General features: G+C 36.9%; 1 long non-coding RNA gene across 1 annotated transcript in view; it reads left to right on the top strand.

Annotated features, from left to right (window-relative positions):
• LOC100617824 (uncharacterized) overlaps positions 1-10,574 on the top strand; it is an 83,631-nt gene that overhangs the window by 50,706 nt on the left and 22,351 nt on the right. The gene's annotated exons all lie outside the window — the stretch shown is intronic.

The raw sequence follows: 10,574 nt of genomic DNA, 5'->3' as shown, positions 1-10,574 counted from the left end.
GGATACCCAAACTACGGAGTATAAATAAATCCACCAAATCTAGTTGATAACCTCAGAAAGAGGGTATCTATACCGTCAGTTAGCTCTCTACCTCAAAGCCCCAGTTCCTATAAGACAATACACTTCTCTAACCCAAATCCCCCCTTAGATGGTGATGGAGGTAGTAGGCTGGAAGGTGAGCTGGAGCAGGGCTCAAAGGAAAGGTCTCACCAAGAGATGGCTTAGGTGGCTCCAGCAGCTCTGTGGGAATATCTCAGTCAATGACAGCATCCACAGGAACAGGTTGGATCACAGAAAGCCACAGGAGAGAGAATATCAAGCTCTCTAGGTCCACCCCAGAAGACTAGACCGAAACTCAACCTCCTGCCTGCTTAACTGTCTCTTGGAAGAAGCAACCCTCCTGCCCCTTCTCCAGAATTCTGGAACCCTCCTGCTTCTGCCTTGCAGGATCTCCCGCTCCTTCCTTTCCTTATAACAGTGTTTAGATGATGGCTTTTCAGAACTTTGACAAGCTGGGCATTGGCTAGAAGACTGCCAGGCCCATACTGGAGTTCTTTGCATCCTGTTAGGAACTTGTGCTTGTTGATGTAACCTTGGAGAACCTAGAATCATCTTTATATCTTCATAAGGCATCCTAAAAGGAGAGTAGCTTATAAGAAAGTGGAGGAGTTACATGCCAGAAGACAGAAACATGGCGGAGCTGAAAGGGGGAAAGACCTACGGATACTGCTATGTCTGACGGTGGCAGCAGTCATTCCATGGTTTTTAGTTGTAAGGGAGAAGAAATGAAAATATTTCGGTAGAAGAACCTGATGTAGTGAATAAGGTTTGGAACTTGGAATCGAGAAGACTTGATGTTGAATCTTGTCCCAAACACTTATTATCTGTGTGGCCTGTAGCAAGTCACTTGACTTTTCTCAGCCTTAAATTCCTTATCTGTAAAGTGGAGATAATCATAGCCTACCTTATAGGGCTATTTTAAAGAGCAAATGAGTTAATACATGTCAAACTTTTTGGAAACCTTAAAATAATATAATAAAGTAAAACTAAAGTAAAAAATAGAGTAATTAAAGTAATGCTAGTCATGATGACGATGATGATGATGTGAGTTTTTCAGGCTTCCAAAATATCACTACTATAAATCTAAGGCAGGAGGTAGTAAATAGATCTGCCCTGCTGAGGCATGGCGTGATTGATGTGGTATTGACATACTATAGGAGAGTGAGTGACCATGAAGGGTGATATTTGGCATGATCCTTTCAGAATTTCCCCATATCTCCCCACCAAACATGTACATGGCTTAATTTTTAGGAGGGATGCTTGGTTCTCCCCTTCTTGAATGTAAATGATGTCCTCTGTGAAGAGGTGTTTCAAGTTTTGATTGGGGTCATCTTTTATTTTTATTTTTTTAGAATTAATTTATTTAGTCAATTTAGACCATTATTCCTTGGTAACAAGAATCACATTTTTCCCTCCCTCTTCTCCCCCCACCCTTCTCATAGCCAACACACAATTTCATTGGGTGTTACATGTGTCCTTGATCAGAACCCATTTCCATGTTGTTGGTGTTTGTACTAGGGTGATCATTTAGAGTCTACATCCCCAACCACACCCCCCTCAACCCATGTGTTCAAGCAGTTGTTTTTCTTCGGTGTTTCTACACCAACAGTGTTTCCTCTGAATGTGAATGGTGCTCTTTCTCATAGATCCTTCTGGGTTGTTCAGGATCACTGCATTGCCACTAATGGAGAAATCCATTACATTCAATTGTACCACAATGTATCAGTCTCTGTGTATGATGTTCTCCTGGTTCTGCTCCTCTCTCTCTGCATCACTTCCTGGAGGTTGTTCCAGTCTCCATGGAATTCCTCCACTTTATTATTCCTTTTAGCGCAATAGTATTCCATCACCAACATATACCACGATTTGTTCAGCCATTCCCCAATTGATGGGCATCCCCTCATTTTCCAATTTTTTGCCACCACAAAGAGTGCAGCTATGAATGTTCTTGTATAAGTCTTTTTCCTTATGATCTCTGGGGTACAAACCCAGCAGTGCTATGCCTGGGTCAAAGAGCAGACAGTCTTTTAGCTCCCTTTGGGCATAGTTCCAAATTGCCCTCCAGAATGGTTGGATCAATTCACCACTCCACCAGCAATGAATTAATGTCCCAACTTTGCCACATCCCCAACAGCATTCATTACTTTCCTTTGCTGTCATGTTAGCCAATCTGCTAGGTGTGAGGTGATACCTCAGAGTTGTTTTGATTTGCATCTCTCTGATTATAAGAGGTTTAGAACACTTTTTCATGTGCTTATTAATAGTTTTGATTTCCTTAACTGAAAATTGCCTATTCATGTCCCTTGCCCATTTATCAATTGGAGAATGGCTTGATTCTTTGCACAACTGGTTTAGCTCTTTATAAATCTGAGTAATTAGATCTTTGTCAGAGGTTTTTGCTATGAAGATAATTTCCCAATTTGTTGCTTCCCTTCTAATTTTGGTTTCATTGGTTTTGTTTGTACAAAAACTTTTTTAATTTGATGTAATCAAAATTATTGATTTCACATTTTGTGATTTTTTTCTAGCTCTTGCTTGGTTTTAAAGTCTATCCTTTCCCAAAGATCTATTTCACATTTTGTGATTTTTTTCTAGCTCTTGCTTGGTTTTAAAGTCTATCCTTTCCCAAAGATCTATGTATACTATTCTGTGTTCACTTAATTTGCTTATAATTTCCTTCTTTATGTTCATGTCATTCACCCATTCTGAGTTTATCTTGGAGTAGGATGTGAGATGTTAATTCAAACCTAATCTTTTCCTACTGTCTTCCAATTTTCCCAGCAGTTTTTATCAAATAGTGGATTTTGGTCCCCAAAGGATCTTTGGGCTTATCATAGACTGTCATGCTGAGGTCCCTTACCCCAAGTCTGTTCCACTGATCCGTGCTGTTTCTTAGCTAGTACCATATTGCTTTGATGATGACTGCCTTACAATATAGTTTGAGATCGGGGACTGCAAGGCCTTCTTCCTTCGCATTTTTTTTTCATGATTTCCCTGGATATCCTTGATCTTTTGTTCTTCCAATAGAACTTTGTTATGGTTTTTTCTAATTCAGTAAAAATGTTTTTTGGTAGTTCAATGGCTATGGCACTAAATAAATTAATTAATTTGGGTAGGATTGTCATTTTTATTATGGTAGCTCATCCTACCCATGATCAGTTAATGTTTTTCCAGTTGCTCAGATATTGTTTTAATAGTTCCTATGTTTGTCTCAGCTGGGATCATCTTTTAGAGTATATGCCAGTGCAGAAGTAAGTGGTAGTGAAGATGCTCTGGTTTTAGATCCAGTTTAGATCTGCTTATCCAAATTATGTCAACCAAAGTTGTTACTGGTTCCTGTTCTTGAAGTTTCATGATAGTAATATGGCAATCCTATGGTAGGTCCTCAGTCCTGGCCCATCTGTGTTTTCTGTTGGCTGACCACTCCACATATACCATAATATTGGATTGTAATGTTGAACTATCCAATATACTTCCACTAGTTTAGATAATCTTATAGAGTATATCAATCCAGCCCCTCTCTCTCAATTCTTGGGCCAGTGATAATAGATTCTCTGACATATATGGATTGAATAGAAGTTTATGATATATTTAAATCTCTATATCTGTATCATCATCTATACCCATGTCCATCATATAACGTGGTAATTAATAGATTTGGACAATTCTTCTTCAATACAATTTTCAAACTATTTATCATTAAGTAAATGACAAGATGTTTAAAGTTTAGGAAGATGGCAAAAACAAAACAAAACAAAAACCAACAAAACCTGGATATGCAACTTTTTAAAGCATAAGAAGAGAAGCCAATAGACTAATCTTGGTCTTTCCTAATGGAATGCAAGTTTCTGGCTCCTTAAAAATGTTTGCAGTTATCTTCTTGCCTGCTTTTGAGTAGCAGTCACTGGGATTAGTGTTATTTTCTCCTTGAGATGAAAAATGAAGTTTTAAGGAATGTTCATTACCGTCTTTGGCATGTGTTGACCAAATGAATTCTTCATCTGCCAAACCATGTACACTGGCTTCTGTCTCATCAAGAGTCCTAAGGAATGAAAAGTAATCGATCATATTGGCTCTTCCGTAATCCCCCACAGGTTCCTCTGTGGCTTGTTGACTCTGAATAGGTTTATTTAACTATGGGATGACATTTTGAAAACCACCTCCACTTCATCAAAGCATGATGAAGAATATGAAAACAAACCAGATTTCAAACCACTGAGAGAGAGGCTTTCCCTGTCCTGCTTCTCTTCTGAACATTAAAGGATAAAATGTAAAACTTTTGCACTAGACCAATTGCTTCTCACTCCAACTGGCCCTCTCCCAAGGCAATGGGATTTGTTCCACTGAATTTAAATCAAAACAAACCAATGCAACCACAAAACCGAACCAGTCAGGATGGCACTTTGTCTGTTTCAGTAGGATAGATGATAGACCACTCCCCTTTGATTACTTGTTCTTTAGTGACCAAGTCTAGTTTATCTTACTCCAAAATGGTTTCCCATATTCTTGAGGGATTCTGATTTGCCAGGTTCTTATTGTATGACTACAGACTGACATACAATGTACAGGTTCTGGTGGTGAATTTCTAAACCATAGACCAAAAAGCAGTTAGGGGATAGGATAAGTATAGCATTGCAAAATCTTGAGATCATCCTTTTCATTGATTTCTATGTATTTACATCATTCTTCTAACTCTCTTCTCTATGATTGTGCAGCTAAAGTTCAGAACAGAAAAGTCTAACAGAAACAGTCTCTATCTCAGGGCATGGTTAAATTTGATGGTTTTGGAAAATGTGTTGGCATAAAATTTAATATAACACCATATTAAGCTCTTCTGAAGACAATTTTGTCTTTTTTTTTTAAAGCCCTTAACTTCCGTCTTAGAATCAATACTGTATATTGGTTTTAAGGCAGAAGAATGGTACGTTCTAGGCAGTGGGGGTTAAGTGATTTGCCCAGGGTCACACAGCTAGGAAGCATCTGAGACCAGATTTGACAATTTTGTTTTTTAACACTCTCAGGTCAAGATGCATCCGATTTTGGTGTTTTTACAAGGGCAAGCAATAAATTTGAAGTTTTAGGGTCAAGCCTTTACTTTAATGGTAGTACAAAAATGAGCTAATTCCAAAAAAATGGATTAAGTAAATAATTAAATAGATTATAATTGCTCAAAAATCAAAAGCTATCACACTTTCAAAATTTATGATACCATAATGCCCTCAATATCAAAAGCCAAACTGTGAACCAGCTACAGCACAGTGTACTGATATTATGATTTTTTACATTTGTATAAGCCACATTACTCTGCATATTATAGATGATAATGATTTATAGGTTAATTGATTAGTGTATGAAAATAATGAAATAAGTGTGGGATTCAAATATCTTTAAACATATTCTTTTTATTTCATGGTCACAAATTGAGTTTTAGTATTAGCTAATTATTTTGAAAATGGATGCCACTAGAAGCAAGGGAGATAGAGCAAGAATAAGCCGATGGATTACATTAAGGCCTGAAAAATGGCTCTTAAGTACAGTTTGTTTAACTTAATAGTAGGTAAGTAGAATCATCTTTATATATAAGATGAATTTAACAAATCAAATTTAGCACAAGTTTATGACCCTATACTGTGGAAAAGAAACTAGAACAAGGGAAACACTAAGTCTGGAAGATTTAAGAAAAACTGCAACTTACATATTCACAGGTCATAAAGAAATCCTAGAGGAAAAGAATGAAATAATAAAAGAGCTTAAAAACAAGCTCAAGGAGGCAAATAGCACAATTTAACATGAAGAAATTGAAGAAATAAAAAATCTAACCACTCTGCAATCATACAATCCCATAAGAAATTACACACAAAGCAATCAAAGGAGAAATATACCCAAATGTTTACTATGTGGAAAAATGGGTCACATGGTTTGAGACTGTTATTTAAAGGCCCAATTAGTCCAAGCTAACAACAAACAGAGGTCCTGGAAAAGCAAAATAAAACATAGCAGCAACAATACACGAGCAAATACAAAATGTTGTAATTGTAATTGCAAGAATTCATTGCAAGCACCAAATTTAGAAACCATGGAGAGATACATCCAACAAGGAGCGAAACCATGTTATTCGAAATAATCTCAGGTGCTGCCAAACAAAGTCAGTTATGAAGCCAGGTGCATGGGGTAACATCAAAAATGAAAGATGGGAAAGGAAATGGGGAAAATGCAAAGGAAGGAGACTGCATGCAAATAAAATTTGGGATTCCAAGCACAAAATAAAACTAAAGAACAGATAGAGGAAGAAATCCAATTAGATAATAATGTAACAGAGATTAAAGAGAAAATTTTTGGAATAGCTACAAACTATTGGAACAAGCTACAAAGAAAGAGGAAGGAACAGAACTGGCAACAGTCTGTAATACACAAACCTTAAACTTATTAGGACATTATCACTTAAAAAGCAAAGAACATGAAAGATTAGATCCAAGCAACAGTGATTTGCAACATGTCTCAGAACAAGACAAAAGTAACTTAGCAGAAAAGAAAGAATATATTTTAGAAACAGAAAGTATAAAACCCAAAACAGAACCATATGAGACCCAAATAGTAGAGGGCTATAAAGATTCTAAACAAACTGTAAATGAATTAATTGAAGCCCATGAACAAACAACAGAAGGATCCAATGGGGAGGAAAATGCAATAACAGAGAACATTCAAATTAGCATACCTCCTGGAGACAATGACACGGAAAGCAGGAATGATATTACAAAAGAAAAAAAAAAGGTGTAATGCTCAGCTAGGAGCTTGAACAGGGAGGAGGCCCACAGACAGCTTCCCTTCAGATCAGTCACGTGAGTCAAGGACTAATTCCTTTCTACCTTGGCCCTTTGGGCCTAATCTCCCTCTGGCTTGGCCAGAGGTTGAGTAACATCCTTTCCAGAGGTTTAGTAACCCCTTTCCCTTTTCTCCTCTCTCCTTCTCTCCCTCTCTCTTTTCTTACTCCTATTGTGATTAAACCACCATAAACTCCATTCTGACTTGACTGTTTCATTTTTAGGAATTTCATAAGTAAATTCCTTGGCAACCATAAATTAATATTATAACAGTCTTTAAAGGTGATATTTTCACCATAACAGAAGTTGATGCTGAAATTGTGTTGAATGGAAATATATACATATATATATATATATATATATATATGTATATATATATAAGATGTTCTGCAAATAATAATATATATAAAATAGGGAAACTTTGTTTTAGTTAACTTAGTAAGAGTAAGTAGTAATAGCACTAAGATTCAAATTTCTTGTAATGATTTTGTTCAAATATTGATTGTACTGAATTTATTGTAAAACCCTAAAACTACCTTTACCCAAACTTTCCTGCATAGAATTCCTTAGAATAGATTTAGTAAATTGGTAACTATAATAAAAATAAGTGACCTTGGAAAGGTCACAACAACAAAAAAAGGGGATGATTGTGGAAAGGAAACTAAAACAAGTTCTGGACTTTCTGCCACTGTGTTGGAACAAGCAACAGTGGGAATATTAGAGAGAGAGGAAATTGTCAAGACTGATAGTTGGTGGGGGAAGGGGCAACTGGGACTGGCAGTGGGTCTTGTGACTAGCACTTTTTTCCTGGCATGGGAAGTGGGAGGGGCTTTCCTTCCCAGTCTCTGGATAGAAATGCCTCTACTTTCTTCAGCCAGAAAAGATAGGCCCAACCAGCTCTGAAGGTCAGAACTTTTCTTGTTGCTTGCTGTCTACTGCTATGATTTTGAAATTAAGAAAACTAGCACAGATATAGTGTAGACAGGAATAAGAGAAACCCTCCACTAGCCTGTGAGGCCTGGCCTCAGCTCCAAAACTGAGAAAGACTCCAACCTTATTTAGGGACATCCCTCTTCCCTCTTCCCTGATACCTCTCCAATCCGAAATGGTTATTAAAATTTATCTTATTTGGATATTGCAGTCAGATAAGTGGACTATCTTTCCTGGGGCATAGAGGGAGCTGAACCTCAGCTCAGTCACTCAATTACAAATATTCTTTATTGGACCTCTGCTGGGCAAACAAATTCTGGGGAAAGTCTTGTCCCTCAGGAGGGTCTGTGTTTACTGCTTTGGGTATCAATCCATAGAGAAGATATCCCTGCAGACTATCATAAGTGGTTCATTTCTTGGACACCCCATTTTGTTCAAAATATAGCCTCTTGGCAGGGGGCATCTCTCTCCTTTTACCTCACTGGCAGCCATATTCCCTCTCTCCCTTCAGCTCCTTCATTCCCTGCTACAAACCTTCTATCCCATTTTTTCAATCCCCCCATCTTTCCCTATAAATATTACAGCACCTATATTAATAATTTCTTCTAGACTATATCAAAACAAATTGTATTTAAAATGATCAAGAATCCTCAGCAGTCTAGCTTAAAGGAATGAGAATGTTAGTTACATTAGGATCAATGCTTTGATGGGGTGGAAAAGTTCACTTTAATGGAACAAGCATTGGATTCTGAGTGAAAGGATCTAAGTTCAAATCCTAATTCTGACATGATATATATGACCTTTGGGATGTTCTTTGTTGGACTTCTGTTTTATCTTAAATAAAATGAAATGTAAGACTAGATGGCCTCTAGAAGTCTACTAGTCAGACTAGAAGTCCTTTCCAGCTCTAAATCATATGATTCTGATATATGCCAGATACTAATAGGAAACTACTTGGAAAAATTTCTCAGAGTAACCATTTTTTTTCAATGAATTGCAATGTTAGTGTTAATGATATTGCTATTCCAATTAATGAGTCACAAAAGGCCCAGAGAGTTCAACTGAATTAATCAATCAATCAAAAGTGTAATTTAGTTGAACACAACTTGAATCAATTAGAAAGAACATAAGTACTTTGATGATTGGATAAAGACAGATAAAATATCTTATAATTGGATCAGATCCAGATTTGGCCATATATACATATATTTGCATACTCACATAAACATTGCCATGCACACAGACATAACATATACATGTAGACACATACACATATTTGTATAGATGCATGTTTGCATGTTTAAAGCAGCAAGCTGTCTCAGAATCTGAGTGCAGAAAGTCACTTTACTGGTAGAGCTGCTCCAATGAAGTCTTTGAAAGGGATTTATTTTTGGGGGGTGGATATGGTAAGTTTGGAAGATCCAAAGATCCCATCAGAAGTCTTAACAAGAGATTCTACCACTAATCAGTTGTAGTGGTGTGAGAAAGAGCGATCAGATCAAATCAAGAGAACAGAGCCACAAAAACCCAGGTATAAAAGTCACAAAAGAGAGATTATACAGGGGAAGAAAGCGATCAGTACTGTCAAACGATGCAGAGAGGTGAAGATGGATGAAGATTAAGAAATGAGATTTAGATTAAGCACTTATGAGATCACCGGTTGCTTTGAGAGAGCACTTTTTGTTGAATAAGGAAATCAGAATTCAGATTGCATTGGGTTTAGAACAGAACAAGAGAAGGGGAAAGTGCCTAATAGTTTTTTATTTAAGGGATCCATCTGAAAATGGTAGAAGAAATCAGAGATGATACCTAGTGAGGATGGTAGAATCTAATGAAGGTTTTTTGTTTTGTTTTATGGGCGGGGAGATTTTGGCATATTTATAACCGCAAAGAAGGAAGCAGTAGATAGATAGAGATTAGAGACTGGAGGGAAGGAGGCGATGGCATAAAGAAAAGAAGCTGGATTTGTCAAGCAGAATGGCCAGTTCTGTGCCATACTGAAGGAAGAGATAAGTGGGGATAATATCAGAGGGATATAAGATGCAGAGAAAGGGAGGAGAGGGAACTTCAAGTGAATGGCCTCTTTTTGGGGGGAGGAATAAAATATGAGATGTTTGAGCATACAGTAATATAATATTATGTGGCCAAAAATGACATCACCATACTTTGGGTTTTGGCTTAGTAGGTATCAGTTAATTTAAGTATTTTTAAAATTATGTTTCAATATTATCTCCACCATATAGATAAGGAAATCAGAAACCACAGAATGGATATATTTGCATAGTTACAGATGAGTTAGTAACAAAGACCTGGCAACGAACTCCAATATATGTGACTCTTGAAGTATGCTCTAATTTCTTACTACTACAACGTGATTAAATGTTCCTGAAAAAATATTTGCAAAATAACCTCACAAAACCATATGCCATAGTTAATAAAACCCAGGATCCACTACCCTAAGGCTACTCCAGACAAAATTGTACTTCCTCAAAAAAGAACGATGACTGAGATATGCTCACAGAACACATGAAAAATCCGTAAAAAACAGGCCTTCAGAACTGCTCATAAATGATTCCCACCTTCATATCCTGAAACCTTTTCCCAAAGATATCAAAGTCTAATTTAGCATCAATCAGCTTAAATTTCCTAACATATGCCAGATTAAAGAGAGACCAAAGAGCTGAGAGTTAATTTTCAGGAGACAATGAACCAATAAATAAAGCTGATAACTGTTAAACATTTGATTTCTTCTAGGCAAGAGAT

The sequence above is a fragment of the Monodelphis domestica genome, chromosome 7 (genome assembly GCF_027887165.1).
Source record: "Monodelphis domestica isolate mMonDom1 chromosome 7, mMonDom1.pri, whole genome shotgun sequence".
In the NCBI taxonomy this organism is placed as follows: Eukaryota; Metazoa; Chordata; class Mammalia; order Didelphimorphia; family Didelphidae; genus Monodelphis; species Monodelphis domestica.
This window is presented reverse-complemented; position numbering and strand designations above follow the sequence as displayed.